At 41.1% G+C, this 17,476-nt stretch overlaps 1 long non-coding RNA gene across 1 annotated transcript in view; it reads right to left on the bottom strand.

Moving 5' to 3' along the window:
• Positions 1 to 3,393: 3,393 nt before the first annotated feature.
• The window catches only part of LOC149321928 (uncharacterized), a 57,065-nt gene continuing 42,982 nt past the window's right edge, over positions 3,394 to 17,476 (bottom strand). The window contains exon 2 of the long non-coding RNA XR_016281872.1: positions 3,394 to 4,007. This is a non-coding gene — a long non-coding RNA (uncharacterized LOC149321928). The remainder of the gene's footprint in view (positions 4,008 to 17,476) is intronic.

Below are 17,476 nucleotides of genomic sequence, written 5' to 3'. Positions count from 1 at the left end.
TCCCATTATATACGATACAGAAAATGGTGTCCCTGCCTTATATAAAATGACAAAATCAAGGTTTGCTTTGTGAATTTATGTATTTTAAAAATATTTTCAAGCCATGGATGCTTGAATCTGTGCATTAAAAATCTATGGATTTTTAGGGCTGACTGTATACCATCTTCACAAACTTTGACGGCTCCATTCTCTCCAGCAAGGAACAGCTGCTTCCAAAGTCACGTGAGCAATAGCTCTGATTATTGTGGGTGCAACCATGTTGCTTACCTTGTTCTTTATCTGATCAACCTCCATGCTCAGAAGGGACCATTACCCTTGCCACTACTGCTGCCACCTGGGGGCAGTGCTAGACCCAGTGTCCTTAAACAGACTGGTCTGCCTCCAATGTCACCTTGGCAAGAAATACTACATTCAAACTTTGGAGTGTTGGGGGGAGGTGTGGAGAGAGATGTTGGTGCAGGAAGAAGATAAAGGTAGAACTGCTGATCTGCTTGGAAAAAGAGAGAGCAGTGGAGCACTGGAATCAGACTGTGCCACTCCAAAAGCTGTTACTCAGTCTGTGACCAATGTCCTGACTACCTAGATAGGTAAGAAAAGGTTGTAAGTATGCAAGATTGGTCAGAGATGCCTAGTATATTCTTGTGTTCCTACTCACCGCACACTTCTTCAAACAATTCTGTACAACTATTTCTATTACATCCCACTACATAAAACATGAAATGAACAGACATCTTATTTTATAAAGAACAGAACTCATCCCTGGCACAGGATCTGATTCCAACTCTTCTGAAATCCTGCTTTCCCAAATAAAGGATCGTCCAGAAGATCCTAAGCTAAAAATAAGCTTAACTGATTGAATATTTACAGAAAACAGAAGCAACTGTAGCCATAATATATTACCTTGTGCAATTCAGTCAGGCACAGCCACTCTCCATCCCCCCTCCCAGCCAGTTCATCACTATTCAAACTAGCAAAGACATCCCTGGTCAATTCAAACTGTCTTTGTTACAGGACAGAATCCGAGGCATTCACATCAGTGGTTCTTTGCTGTGACAGTATTTTTATTGGTAGGAGCCCAGATTGCTGCTACTTTCTCCTCCTGGCATTACAAACAGAACAAGGCAGAGAGTGGAGTGCCTGGTAACTGTCCCCGTCAGCAGGTTTCTCAGACCTTGAAGTGTCCTCAAAAGCTACCGTATTGATGATGCGAGGCAGGTGCCGCCAAGGGTGGTTGGAGGAAAAATCAGCTTGGTATACACACACACAGACAGCTGATATCGACTCACTTTCTTTACGCTGCTGCTAGCAAGCCAGGAACAGCAGAGTCATGTGCAATGGAAACTGAGAAAACTGTGAGAGGTGGGGGTAGGGGAGGGCTTTGATACCAGAACAAAAAGAGCTGCCTCTATACCCAGGCAGAATCAGCTTCTATGATGTGTCTCTTGCTTTACACACGCTTCTTTCTTCAGAATGGTGGGGGTGGGATATTGAGAGATAGGGACACCAGAGCTAAAACTGTCATGATACAGTGAGATTTGTGACTGGATCTCCTCAAATCTTTGTTCTTTAATTAAAAGCAGATGCAGAAGATGAATGGGCTGTGATTCTTATTTGGGCAAAGGCACCAAAGAAGGAGGTATTTAACCATTTAGCACTTTCTACTAAAGCTTTTGGAGATGGGGAGTGAATATCAGTAGCTATATGGTGTTTGCATTTTTCTCCCAGGTGAGTTAACAGCAGCATCGGTGGGGGCATTTTGAATCAGCATGTAACAGCATGAGGAGAAGTGTTTAACACACCCCTCCAGTTTCATTTCCCAGATGAAATTAGCAGGACCACTACACACAACTGGGGAAATATGTTGGCAGATTGCCCATGTCACACCTGTTTGCATCCTCATTTCTGAGGAATCAATGGCTACGTTTAATTCCATAATAAAAAGGAATAAGCTAATGTGCTAATCAGAAATCTAGGCAAGCAAGCAAGCAATTCCGATTTACAGAATGAAATATTTTCTCTGGACTGGTTACATCAGTCTTCCTGAAAGTTATGTTAGATTATAACTCCCATGGAAAATGGAATGGAAAATAATGGAGGCTGTACTCAAACGCTGCTGGAGGCATCAGGCTAGAGAAGGCTAGTCTATGAGGACATACTTAGAGCATACTTAGAGCTGCCAACCCATGGATCTTATACTAGTACAGTACTTCCCAGGAATGAGTATCATGACACCCATCCACTGTATGTTGGGGGATATATACCTGGCCTTCACATTTTATATATATCTTACAAGAAACACCGTTGTTAACATCTGCATGGCTATGTAACATGTGTATTATTTCTTCCAGTATAATACAAGAATGGTTGCACCCATAGCAATTTTTGGCTAGGAAGTGATTGTAGTCATAGGCTTTGAAATGAGCGTCTATCTTCTGGTTGAGATATCTGTTTCCTCACAGGCAGCCAATAGGAGAGCCATGTTCTCTGACCAAATACAAACCACAGTCTCTCCTACCATGTGACATCTAAACAGTAGTCAAACATCTCTGTAGGTTCTGTTCAGCCTGAGTCCAAGCAATGTTAAAACCTGACAGTGTGGAACAAGCCACTAACAAGAAATCATGAGAACATGTATAGCCCTGTTACACTATGAATCACAAGTCATCAGCCCTCCTAATGGAATAAATCATATTTCATAAGGACTGAATACTGCCAAAGGAAACATGTGGACTACAGTATGCATGCAGTGACTGAGCACCGGACTTCTGTCCATGACTCATGCTCTGCTTGGTTCTCCTTGCTGTAACTTCCCATACACAAACTAATTTATGACAGGGATAGTACCATGACTGATATTCAGGTCAGATATGCACTATTTTGCCCATACCTATTATGGCTATAAACATCTGGCAGTCCACTATTAGTAACCCCAGTTGGCCTGCTGCATACTCTGCTGCACCTGGACAACACTAATGGGCTGCCTTTGTTTTGTCCTTTTGAAATCTAGGTTCAACATGAACAGAGGGTGGATCTGAGTCATGTTAGCCCTGATACTTTGTTACAAAGTTGCTGAAAGCCATCTAAACCAGAGACTGCTTCTTTCACTGAATCCAAAGGGTGGGGATATCCCATGTGTATTGCTTATTTTTTATTTTTTTTAAAAAAAACCTGGCAAATGTTCCCTGGTTCAAACAGTTCTTGACCTAGGTTTCAGCTTTTGCAAAGCAGTCAAGGTTTTTTTAAACACTGTTCCTCTTGGGAATGACAAAGTAAAGGTCAAAGTGGGTCAGTGGGCGGGCTCTGTCCCGGGATACACAAAGAAATCAAGATACGTCTCCCCCTGCCAAGACTGGCAAAAGTAATACTAAAAATGGAGATACCCTGGAAGACATGTTTTTACTACAAATTTTACTACAAATTTCTGTGCAAGTACATGAAAGCTTTGCCAAACGAAATGAGCTCACAGCCAAACTCCTTGGATTTCCTGGATCTGACTCTTCTCTGACCCTCCACTGCTGAGTGCCAAACTCTCGGTGTTGTTTGTTGTGGTCTGTGCTGGATCTTCTCTAAAAGCTTCCTTCAGCAGTGGCGCCAAGAAGGAGAAGAAATGGAAGCAGTGAAAATTGTTGGTATAGTGTAGCAAAATCCATTGGTCCTCCTGTGATGCTCCTTTTAGTCTGTGCATCTAAATATAGCATCCAAATTTATTACCATGCCTGCTGCTCGGCTTGGTCTAGGATGAGCCAGGATGCTTCTGATAAGATTCCCCATGTTCCTGGAGATAATGCAGAATTGAATATGCACACATAGATGCAAGCAGCTGGCCAGGACACCTCAGAGGAGAACCACAAAAGGGGAAAGGAGAAAAGACTTTGCAAGCCACAAAAAGTCTTTCTTCCATTAAGACTTTAAATATGCATGGGCTCTGATGCAAATAAATCAGAAGGAAAATTCTGAATGGATCCCTCACTAGGTGCCATCATATCCATCTGCAGGCAGAGAATAAGCTGCAGAGGGAATAAAAATTGTTGTTTTCTTTTAAAAGATAACTGAGATATAAATAGGACCATTTAAAAAAACACATTTATATTAAGTGCCTCTTTTAAAAACAACAACTAGGTTTACCATAAAATCTGCAATTTAATATAAACAAACTTCTCAATGGCCATACTTAACGTTTTGAAACAGAAACATGATTATCTATGCAACAAGATGAATTAAAGATAGCTTGTTTTGGGGGGAAAGATCCATTGTAGAAAGAAAAGACAAGACAAGAAAAGGAACTGTCTTCTAACAAAGTGTCCCAAATAAATGTGCTAGGCAGTGTGCCCCACTAAACACAGTAAAGTGTGTGTGTGTCTGTGTGTGTCTGTGCGTGTGCACATGCATACACAAACCCAAGTACATGGGATTTTCCCAGGGGGAAAGCTCAATTTCAAATCAGGGCTGGCACCAGCACCTGACAAGCTAGCATAACTGGTAGGGCCCAATATTGATGCCCATCCTGAGGGCCATACACACACACACACACACACACACACACCACAGCCTCCCAGCACTGGAGAGCTACCATGGCAGTCAGACAAGCTTACCAACATGCACTTGAATCCATGGGATGATACTTGGCCCAGTGCTCCCTAAACTTGGAGAGCCCTTCCTGGAACCCTGAGTCTGTGGTGGGGATAGGGGAAGATCTCAATCCAAAGTTCCTAGCAGCATTCAGGCTTGTGTCTTTCCTCCTATACCACCAGCTTTCAGTTTCTACTTCAAACCTTACAGAACAAGGTTCAGGATCCAAGGCTGGAGGACCAGCTTGGCTGAGCAGTGAGCTGATCCTGAAGGCCAATCCCCATCCACCAGACTATTCAGAGCCCTAGTGCTACAGGGTGCTCTTTAGTCTGAAGAAAGTCTTCATGGTGTAAGCATCATTGATACTATTTTGGTTGCTTTACTGTAGGTTCAGTTGTAACTCCTGCTTTGGAATTCAAACCTTGCCCGTCTTGAACTTCACCCCTCCTTTTGGGCTAAATGAATGTAGTATCTTCTCATCTTGGAACCCAGTTTGAAGCCTGACACTTACAATGATAGTGACATTACAAAAGCTGGCTGAAAGCAGCTATGTGTACTTTTTCGAAAAGATTGTAGGGGATTCTCAAGAAGGGGCACATGGCTGAAAGAGAAAGTACCGAATGTGCGTTGCCAAGTTTTCACTTTCAATGTTCTTCATTGTAGTCCCCAGTGCTAAAGAGACAAGCCTTTGTCTCTTTGTCAGTGAGAAATGCTATAATGAAATTCCAGCTACATGCTCCATCCCCTTGACTGCGAATTCATGCCCCTTCTTTAAATCCCAAAATACATGCTTTCAAGATTGTTTTAGTAGGCTGTACAGGTTCTAGATTACTCAGTATGCAGTAGGATAAGTGGCTGAACAACAGAATAAAACAACTATCATATATCACAAACCCCATCTCAGTGCCCATTTCAAAGCTGAGTTACTGGTCTTTTAAAAGGCTTTGAAGGATAATACGCAAAAATTAGTCTCCATCTCTCACTGACAATAGCTTCAATCAACACAGCTCAAGACACGTAGAATCAGACTGAAGTGTTGGTGCTTAAAAATATTCCACAGAACACACAACAATGCTTATGAGGGAGTTGTGTTATTCATACAATCACCAGCCTCTCTGAAGTACTAGAAGAAGCCAGCAACAACTGTGGCATAAATACGAGAATCCTCATTATTCCTCAATTATATACATACTTTTAAAAAAAAGGTCAACCATTAGTCACAGCTGAAGAGGAAAAACACCACCAGATTGTTCTGGTGATGAACACCACCCTCAGTATGAGCCTCGCCATTCTTTAAGTAACAGAAACAGGAGACAAACAGGAAACCAAAATCCCACCAACTGTGGGAATGCTTGTGCTACAGTCGATAAGAGGTACAATGAACAGTGGGGATGTATGTAAATCTGAGACACAAAAACTTACTAATCAATTTTCAGGTATGCATATTAGCCCAGGTAAACGTGATTTTTTTTACAACTAACTTACTTTTGAATATTCCCATCATTATTGGTGTAAATTGAAGTGGAATCAAACATCCAGAGAATTTCCATAATATTCAAGAAACTTAACAGTAGAAAAAGCAGAAATAGAGGTAATCGGCTCTGCTAGTGATGCAGGGGTTCATGCCTTTCAACATCAGAACATGATATTCCACAAAGCTGGAATATGCTCTGTCATTTCAACAGGTTTGCTCTTTTCCTTGCCCCATATCAGCTGCCATGACTTTTGAGAGCAGGGGTAGGGGTAGAAAGCAGGGGTGAAGGTGGCAGTAAATTAAGGCATAGAGCAAGTTGGCTACAAACAGGCCCCTGCTTGATTAGTATTAATTCATAGAAATCAAAGATGGGGCCTAGAACTCAAGAATCCCTAGCAAGAAAGTGAACCCAGCACATCACATTCTGGCTGGGACCAGTTCCATCTGTGGTAAAGATATCTCCACTGAAAGTCTGGAGAACACCTCCCCTTCCCACCTTTTCTTGTCCTAGGTAAGGCAGAGGGTGGATGGATGGAGAAGAAAGTGATGGCTACTTTAAGTGCATACTGTATGAGTATTTTGCATGTGTTTCATTGACATACTAATATCAAATTCTGTCAACTTCAATTTCAGAGAGGTCCTAACATTTTCCAGTGAATACCAGGTGCTACAGGCTATATTTCTGAGGAAAGAACTGGCAAAACCACCTCTGAGTATTCCTTTCCTATGAAAACCCTATGAAATTCATGGGGTCACCATAAGTCAACAGGTGACTTGAAAACACACATATACATACATGTCTATTCTGCCCTTATCCTGCACTGTATTGTGATTTCCCCCCCTCTAGTTTTCACAAAAATCTATGCCTATTTTTTCCACATTTTGGAGGCATCTTTTCTATCTCTTTTCCTAAATGCATACATTTCCCAAGCAATTTACAAGTGAATAAATTTTCCATGCAGCTCTATTTAAGCAATCAAAAAATGAATTGAGCATTTTGTTCACATTTTTGTATGCATTAAAAACATTGGCAATGTATGGATTCCAAGGACAAAATATGGCACAGTACAGACCGCCCAAATGTGCCGTGATGGTGCCAATTTTAGGGTTAGCAACCCTAGCATGGCATGGTGTCGTAACAATGCCACTGACAGGCACCGCCATTGTTACGCAAGTACTGCACGGTGTCCGTGTGTGACCATGCATCGCTTACATAACAAGTGCACCAGTGGCACACTCATTACATCGGTCGTGTGGCACAAAAAGAACCTGTTTTTTCTGGGTTCTTTTTCCTTCAGAGGGAAGCCGCGCAGTTTGGCGGCTGCAGTTTCCCTCTGGAGGAAATTAGGACGCCGGCAGGACACCCTTTTCAGGTCGTCAGTCCCACGCCTATGTTACCTTTTGTGAAGTTCAGGAAGTGCAAACCTGGTTAAATTTACAATGAAATGGAAACCAAACAAATTCATCACACTTCCCCAGCCTAGAGAGAGCACATACAAATAAATCTTGCTAGGTGCAAGCACAAGAACTCTAGCAATATATAGATATGGAGAGACTATTTTGTGTGTTATTATTTGTACATTACTTGCTGTAAAAATATTTAAAAAAATATTTTTAGAAATACAGTGGGCCCTTGTTATCCACTGGGGTTTGGTTCCAGGACCTCCCATGGATAACAAAATCAATGGATGTTCAAATCCCATTAAGTACAATAGCATAGTAATTGTGTCCCTTATAGGAAATGGCAAATTAAAGTTTGCTATTTGGAATGTATGGTTTTTTAAAAAAATATTGTCAAGCTATGGATACTTTAATCTGTGGATAAGGAGGCCTGACTGTATTATTCAGTAACAGCCACCACCACTGCTAAAAATTCTTCTATAATTTTTCCACAGAAGCAAGTACTACTCAGCAAAGGTTCTCTCCAATGCTGATTAATAGTTTCCTGCTTATAAGTTCAGCCTTTTCATTGCTTCCTGCTGAATATACCATTTGACTATAAAAAAATGAAATGTAAAAAGGGAAATTAACAATTGAAATCCCCCTAGCTTTATTTACTAACCTATGTTAAAGGATAATTCAAGAGAAAATAAACTATTCATCAATAATACTCCTGCCCTGCACAACAGGAAGTGATAAAAAAAGGCAGAAGCAGCAAGCAAGAAATTTTTAATTAAAAGCACAGGAGTCCTGAAAAGTTTCAGTAGTGCTTTGGCTGACTATTCTGGACAAGGTGGCACTGCAATGGAGAGGTGGGGTGGATGACAACACTAAAAAGTACTGGTGTACAATGGTGTTGTTGGGAATTTCTATAAAAAATAAGGGAAGAAATTGGAAAGCAGTCTGGTTCAATATGAACAAAAAAACCATTGTAGTCTTTTCTTTCCCCCCTCTTAAGATAGAAGAGACTTATAAATTCATAAAAACTAGTCCCAAATAATTGTGCATAGGGATGCACTCTTTTAAGCGCCCCACTCAGTTAACTCTCATGTTGCTGTCTGCTTTCTATGTCACTTCTCAAAAGTTTCCATACTGGATCATGGTGACAGGCCCACAAAGGATTAATTGGTAAGACTACCCTCCCATAGAACTCTCACTACAAAAGTCACCTTGTGGGAGATAGAGAGCAGTCATGTGAATTGGCTCGTAGGCAGCAAAGATAGTGAACTGTATAGCCTATTGTTGAAAGATGGTGCAAAGTCCAGCTTGCCTTCTGCGGAAAGCTCAGTGAATGGGTCATGTTAGCAGGAACATGGTACTAAATGCTGTATACTTTCAGAGTATTTATTTAAAAAAACACACACAAAAGAACTAAAGAAATACAAGTATGAAAGACCTTTAGCTCCCTAACTGAAACAACCGCCTTCATCACCACCATTCTTCCTTCTTAATTTCAGAGCGTTACTACTTTCTGATGAGGCCCCCTTTCTTTTAGAGTGCTGCTACTATCCCAGGCTTCAGTACCCAGAATGAGTCAAACCTGATAGGCTAAATATATCTGTGGCAAGGTTGGGCAGTCTTCTAACCTGTAAGATCTCTTGGGCTAGTAGTACAAAAAGACACATGCTAATTTGTTTTGAATACCAGAACAGAATAGTGCTCATGGCCTTTGCACATAAAAACCTATTCCTCATTACCTCAAGCTTTGTTCAATTTAGGCAGTATAATTTTATTGCAATGTTAAACAATTGAGAACTGGAGCTAGCTGCCAATGTACTCAGATTGCCCTCAGAGCTATCCATAGGTCTAGCTCCACCTTCTTCAGCTTACCCTTCAGCTACAGCAATGGCTTTAAAACTCCCTATTAGGGAATTTTTTTTTCCGTAAAAGCTTGTCTGCTGAGGAACCCCTATGCTTGGCATGCATACAGTCAGTCCACAGGGAGTGATCACCAGAATTGCCAGATATGCACTGCCAGGATAACTGGTAGCAGTATACAAGTTACCTGTAAGGGAAGCCTGTTTGCCATTTTGCCGCATCTCATTGGAGGATTCTCTGAATAAGACCCTAAAGTACTCTTGGCTTCACTAGAACACAAGCATGGAACACAATTTTGAACACTGACTTAGTGGTATCGATTTTTATGCCAACCTCTTGCTTCTCAGAAAAGAAATAAGAGTCACCAACTACATCTTGGCATTCTTATTTGCAGAGCTCTCTTTTGTACAATCTTGTATTCTAAGAAGGATGTTCACTGTACTGAGCAATCTAATGGACATCTTTAGCTGCTTTAGGACAGCCCACACTTCAGTTCAGTTTTGATACACAGAGCTAATGGAGGAGGGATTCCCAACTCTTGGTTAAATTATGTAAACGTCTTCAGAAAAAAGACACCGAGAGGGATATTTAACACCCAAAAGTGCATAAATGCTGCACGAGTACCATCTTGGATTCAGGTGGCATCCAAATAACATGAGATTTTATTCAGCAGATGCTAGTTATTTAATACTCTATATCCCATTCTTCAGCCACATACTTTTAAGAGAATACTTTTAAGAGCAGTCAGGTGAAAGCAACTGACATATCAGAACTACAACAACAGAATTAAATTAAAACAACAGAAGCTGTAAAAATGCACACACATCACAGCAGAATAAAGTCAGATAAAGCATCATTTCTTTAAAGTGGGCATAAAAAGCAAAAGACCTTAACTTCACACACACACACATATCTCTACACATAGGTACCAGGCAAGTTTCCCTAAGGAGAAAGTATGATGAACTTAGCAGGCAGGAAAGGCAGGTAATTATACAGGGCTTTAAAGAAAAGCAAGAACACTTTAAAATGTGCTCACAACAAAGCAAGAAAAAATTGACAGTGGCCATACTGGCTGGTGGAGTCTGGGTGTTGCTGTCCAAAGAAGGATATTTCCAATTAGCAGCCTGGAGAAATTTATTCTGTACCTGGCCCAAGTCTCAGAACCATTCTGGATATGGACAATGTTAGGAGGAGGAATGAAGGGAAACAAAAGAGGGCAAGCCCCTGGAGAAGCCTCATTTGTGGCCTGGGAAGGATTCTCAGTATTATTTTGGCAAGGCAATGTATATAACAGATCCAAAACTATCAAATACAGATAATTGTGCTAATTGCAGGAACAGAGCACTTGGCCCATTCTTTGACACTTGCTTGGAGCCAGAGCCACTGAATTCAATTCAGAGAGACATCTCCATGATGAATGGGAAGGGAGCATGATTTCATTGCCTGGCAAGTCAGAGAGTAAGAAGGAGAGAGAGTGCAAGTGTGCGCGAGAGAAAGAGGTCCTGTGCTCCCTGCCACTATCATGGACTGTTGCTCAAGTGTATGAGATGATCTGGTGCCAGCACAGTCAAGGACTGTGGAGTCAAAAAGAGGGAGAATGAGAGAGCTTGGATGCAACATCAAGCAGCAGCCAATGCATGGGCTGACATGAAGAGGCTCAACCGTCAAAGAAATGAAATTGGATTATGCAAAAACAGGTTACAGGAGATTTACTCTAAAGAGTCCAAGTTTCTTCAGAACCTTTACAGAAAGGCCTTCTTGTGAGATCAAGCAGGGGTAAAGAGTTGGTGTCATTCTTTTAAGCTGCCAGATGAAACCATTTCTGCATCAGCCTTTACATCATGTGTTCCCACTCACTGAGCAAACTTTGGGTTCTCCCCATTCAGCATAGCAGGAGACCCATTCTATCACATGTAACATTCCAAACACACACAGAAATAGACTGCACAAACAGCCTAAACTGCCCGACACTCTGTTACTTTCAAAGAAGGTTTCATTGTCATCATAAGATTAAACACACAGGCAGAACCAGTCTCAGCCTATGGTCAATCCAGTGTTCTTTTAGCCCATAATACCTTAGGCACTGAGATTCAATCTGTCTTTAAGTGGGAAACAAGCAATCCACCAGTCTTTCCAAGTGGGATCATTTCTTAAAACATATGTAAACAAAACAAATAAACAAAAACAACAAACACAAATCAGGGAAAGCTAAAACCCAAGCATTCAGTCCACAACATTAGGAAACCTGCTAGATGGTACTGCCAGTTAGGGCACGAGATACTTTCACTATGCCAGGGCCAAATAAATTGTCAGAAGGCTCTTTTGAAAGGATAATGAGCCAGCTCACTCACTGTCAGCCCTCCTAGCTAGCCTGGAGGTGGAACACTGGGAGACAGATCCATCTCCTTCCTGGCCGCAGCAGGAAGTCTGCAGCTATTGAAATTTTTCCTCAACCTCTTCTAAGGTTAGTGAATTAGCTGTAGGAAGTGCCTGGGCAAAAACATTAATTATAACATGCAAGATTTCCAGGCTGGACATCCCCAAGCAACAGGCCATAGAAGGAGCAATGGTCACCTCACGGCTATCTGGAAGACAGCTTCCACAAAACCTCAAGACCTAAACATTTGCATTTAGAAGACAAGCAGACAACGTATCAAGCTGGGATTCCTGGATGCTACCCCATGAAATCCCAAGGAGCATTCTGAAACTAATACAAGATCTTACAATTTATGACAGTAGTAATGAGGGGAGAGACAAGCTATGGTAGAAATTTTACAAAAAGAAATTCCGGGAAGGAATTAAAAAACAACAGTGAATAGCTGTCACTCTTTCTTTCTTTCCTTTGCATGCAATAAGATATACAGTATAAAGGGATAGTTTCCTGTTTTTAGCAATACCATGAGTATAGCAATGCATAATTGCTGGGAACTAACTCCCTGAAGCATCAAAGGGGAATTCCCAAGCAAGAAACTGACTTTCCTTATTCTGTGCTCTTACATGCAACATGGGTACAGAGGGGAGGAAAAGAGTACTGAAGATTTACATTTCAAGGCCAGGAAGGGAGGTGCTTATTGAAATTACCATGCATCAGTACTTGTAATCTGGAAATGGCTGGCCTTATTCTGGCTACCTACATGGTTCTCTTAATGACCTCTATGGTCCCAATGTCAGACGTCTCCTTAGCCTCTTGCCAGACTTCTGATTATCACTCTGGCTCTTGCTTTCTTTGTTCTCTCTGTTCCCTTGTCTGCTCAGGCATCTACATTGCTGTTGTAACCTAAGCTGCCTCTGCCTCCTCCTTCACCACCACCACCCTGCAAACACCCACTGAGCCCATATCATCAGATATGCAAAGTGGTGATCTAAGTGGGAAGGGTCTACCTTGAATACCAAGAAAAGAAGACAACAGCAGTTCCAGAAGGGCAGCCATGAAAATCTCAAAATGTTGCAACAAAATCTTACAGCAACTTATCAATTGAATAAGGCACACACGTTCACGAGACAAACACTGGGGGGAGGGGGGTTGGGTGCTAGATTACTTAGATTGCTAGATCTCTCTCTCTCTCTCTCTCTCTCTCTCTCTCTCTCTCTCTCTCACACACACACACACACACAAAATTTACTATAAATTGATTAAATTGTTTAAAGTATTTTAGCCCACTTTTAAGCGAAAAAAGGGGGAGGGGGGCTCCCAAAGTGATTTGCAAAGAAGAGAGTTTCTGCTCTCCGGCTTGAAGTCTAAGAGCCCTGACACAAAAAGATAAAGGGTTTTGACAGACCATCCCTTTCCTAGCTGGATCATGGCCACAGCAGCCTCACACCACAGCCTGATCCAGCCTTTCAAGGGTGCAGAAAGGAGCCACAAAAAGCAGCTCCTTTCTGTGCCCTCAGAAGGGTGCCATAGCTGCAGCAGCATGGCTATATCGTGCCCCTTTGGCACTGCTTGATTTGGATGCAGAGCCGGAGGCGCACCATGACACCGTGCGCCAGCTGGAGCGGTGCACCATCTTGAGTCAGGGCATCCTGGAGGTGCGGAGTTGGCCGTGCGGCATCAAGATGCTATATCCTGTCTCTGCCCCCAGGCTGGCCTTTCAAGCCGGTTTGTAAAGGGCCTAAGAGATTAGGAGGAAGTATGTATATGTACCACAAACAGAGACTAAACTGAGCAAAAAAAAAAAAGAGAGAGAGAGATACAATCAAAAGAGTTACAAAACATCAGATTAGGTGTGTCTCACTCCCAAGTGGCAATATGCAAAGCATAGTAAGTAGTATTTAATGTTTCCTGTATACACCAAATAGTGTATATCAACTATTACTAGCTATAGTTACCTAACCACTTGTCGTCTCCATTGAGCCTGAAATGAGAAATTGCAAATAAATTCCTGCTGTATATGGGGGATTTCTGTTGATATGTTAAGCACAGCAAAAATTTATGCTGTTATGAAAGGTCCAGGAAATTTCTATTGCTTAAGCAATAAAGGTGAACGCTTTAAGGGTGTCACTATGCAAAATGCAAATAAATTCAAAATCCAACTACATGCATGCAAGGTCCAACTTGTTGGATTGGAGGTTTTGCATCAATGCTTATCTCTATGGAATTGGGAGTAGAGAGATAATTTCCTTTGTTGTCTGTATTGTTTATCTCTATGCTTCTGTGGTCAGTGTGACTGTAAAGAGGTCACTTCCTATCTCCTCCTCTTCTCTGCTAAAAGTTCAGAGTTGTTTTAAGACTCGAGTCTCTTTCTTCTTCCTGTTCTCAGCTGAGATGAATGCAGCCACAAGGCAGTACCTCAAAGGATCTTTTTTCTTCTTATGTTCACACGTAAGAGTGAGCTTTAGGGACTCCTCTATCATAGTACAGATTTTTCTACTGCCTGCCTGTTTTCCTAGTAGCTAGATGAATTCTTTTTAACAATAAAGTCTCATTTGTATCTTACATATGTATTCTATTTCTTTATCAGAAGCTCAGATATATACTGTAGGAACACACACTGCTACTGTGCTTAATATATAAACTACCAATTTTACTGAATTCCAACAGGTTATGATTGCCAGATAAAATCCAACAGATATAATGGGTGCCAGATAAAATCCAACACAACTACAACAGTCATTCCTTACTCAAAGGTTGTGATAATGAACAGGTAAGGACTAATATTACCTCCACTAAGTGGAACATGCCTAGGATTTGGGCCCTAGAAAGTTACTATGAATTCCATAAAGCCAATTTGTGGAGCAGGTGACAAAGGATACTCCCAAAAGGTGGTCAATTAATCAAAAAGCATTGTGCAGTTATGTGAACTTTTATTCTTTAATGGGATTTTCCTACCCTTGCAACAAAAAAGAGCCAGCGTGATGTACTGGTCTGAATACTGGGTTACAATTCTGGTGACCAGGGTTTGAGTCTCCACTTGGCCTTGGAAATCCACTGGGTGACCTTGGGCAAGTCAAACTTTTTCAGCCTCAGAGGAAGGCAAAGATAAATGCACTCTGAACAAATCTTGCCACCTGAGAGAGTTGCCTTAGGGTTGCCATAAGCTGGAAATGACTTGAAAGTATACTTGTGGCCCTTCAGATGTTATTTTATGGGATTCCCTTCATTTTTGGTAATGCTGAATGGGGCAGATGACAGTTGCAATGTAACAACTTATGGAGGAGCACAGTTTGTACACTCTTCTTTTAGGCCAACTGATATCTCTGAAACTAACCTAATTCATGGGATGCCTGTGAGAAGGACTATGTATATTAACCTTAGCTCTGTAAAAGTAGAGCAAGATAAAAATATAACCAGTAGCATCCTGGATCTTTGTCTTAAACATTTTTGTTGAAGTATGAGGCTATGGAATACTCTGGGAGATAGAAATGCTCCTTATTGGCTTCTCTCAGCACTTTTAAGGTCCAGTTGCTATCCATGTATTTACTTGCATTCAGACAAATCAGTAATGCAAACGATCAAAGGGCATTATTAATAGATGACAATACTTCTAACTTAGAAGACATTCAGAAGAAGCCCTTGATGTCATAGACTGATAGTGTTTGGTACCACAATAGAGCTGCCTAAGTTGCTTCAAAAAGAAGCTTATCATTCAGGGCCTATGAAAGGAAGGAGCATCCTTCAGAATGGATTGCTTTAATCCTTCACTGTGGGCCTATTCTGGATTGGAGCTATGAGGTTTCAACTTGCATTATCAAAAGAAGAATTACTAAAATTACTGAAATATTTTTGTAATGCAGATTGCAAGCAAGTTGGGGAGGCTGATCCAGACTAAGCAAAAGATCTTCCCACGCACAATCTATGGTCCCAATCTTTATAGTGCATCCTTTGTTTACTTTTAAAAGAGGGAGTGAAAGTAACTGGCATCTTATGTACCTTTATCATGTAGCCTGTTTTTGTACAGTCCAGAAAGAGAACTTGCTGCATGTCCAAATCTTAAGCGAGTACAGATGGTAAAATCCTTGAAAGTCTGGAAAGACACTGGGAAAATAAACTGAGAAAGTGTTTTCTTCAATCAATATTACTATGTTGCCTTGATATGGAGCAGACCTGCACAACTTGGCAGTAGGAAGGGACCAAAATTAAAATAGGCTAAACTTCTTTGGGCCACAGATAGGTTTTAATTAAATATGAATTAATTAATGTTAATTATTAGTAGTTATTAATAATACATATTATTAATATTAATATTAATTCCATCCTCATCCTCCTCTGTCCAGCCTTCTCCTCAGATGAAAGCCAAGCAGTGGAGCCTTGCAGGGTGAGCGTTTGCCCTTCCTCTTCCTCCACATGTTCCTCTCCTCAAGAGAAGGTCAAGGAGCAGAGGAGCCTTGAAATGTTCTACATCTTCTCGGGCCACCCCAAATCCCTGGGCCGTATGTTGTGCAAGCCTGATATGGAGCCATGTTATCACCCATAGTAGAGCCACTGACCTGAAGATACTATACTGTGGATAGTGTACTGAAGATATTGTACTGTACTATAGTTGTGTCCTATTCTGCTTCACTTTCTGGCTTTGTAAAATAACTGTCTGCCCAGGTTACATTACTTACCAATTTAAATGACCACATCATGCACCTGATAAACAGAATCCCTGAAGCTTATTTCACAATAAATTCATTAGTTTCTAAGCTATCACACAAGATTCTTTGTTAGGTTTGCTGCAACAGTCTAATAATATAGATATCCCTCTCCAGATTCATTTACAGCCTCTCCTATGTACCTAAACCGTTTCACCTACCATGCAAGATCATGTTACTCAACACACTATGAACTATGCCACCAATTTGATGCATAACAAGTGGAGATAAAGAATGCTATTGTTCTCATCTGCTGGTACAGGCATGAGCTTCAAGAAACACTCCCTTCTGAGCCAAATCAACCCACTGCAATGTGGTTGATATCTGATGTCAAGACAGCCTTTCATAACTGACTGCAAAGTGAGACAGTGCCTATATCATTACTATGGCTTGGATTTTCAGGTTTTCTCTATGCCAATATATCTCTGAGAAAGTTGTACCAGATCACTAGGGCTTTGGTCTCAAAAGTACAGTTTCCCATCCTCCAGTGCCAAGCTGTTTCTTTTAGTTCAGGCAAAGAAAGACCTAGCCTATATATAAAAAAACGCTGCAATAATGAACCACTAGAAACGAACAACTCTAACAGCAAGGGATATCAGGGTTAATTTGCTTGGGAACAACAGTCATGGTGGTATGAGGTTATCAAAGCTCCTAGTGCAGCATGATGAAGGACTAACCAGATATTTTTCACAGGATGTTAGATTTGAATACTTTAAAGAAGAGTTCTCATCACTTAGGTAAGAGCTGAATTTGTAAATTCTGTGAGGAATTCTGTGCAAAACAACATCTTCTGAAGTAAAAAATGTATCTCATTGCAGTGAAGAGGTACACACAACAAAAGCTTTGATGATGTAGAAGCTAAGAGTATCTTCAAATATACTTGAAGGGGGTATGGAAAATAGTGGTCATTATTAATGTAGAATCAAAGCTACTTGCATAGAGTGATTATGATTACTGATTCTCATTAGGAGGAGAAAACAATGGAGCTGTGATAACACTAAGGAGAGGTGTATCTTCATCCTATTGTTGTTTAACTTGGATTTAGTTACCACCGTATTTAATGAGACTTACTGCCAAATGGGTGTGCTTAAGATTGTATTT

Source organism: Sceloporus occidentalis, unplaced genomic scaffold (assembly GCF_023333645.1).
Source record: "Sceloporus occidentalis isolate IW3139 unplaced genomic scaffold, rSceOcc1.0.p SCAF_1, whole genome shotgun sequence".
Lineage (NCBI taxonomy): Eukaryota > Metazoa > Chordata > Lepidosauria > Squamata > Phrynosomatidae > Sceloporus > Sceloporus occidentalis.
This window is presented reverse-complemented; position numbering and strand designations above follow the sequence as displayed.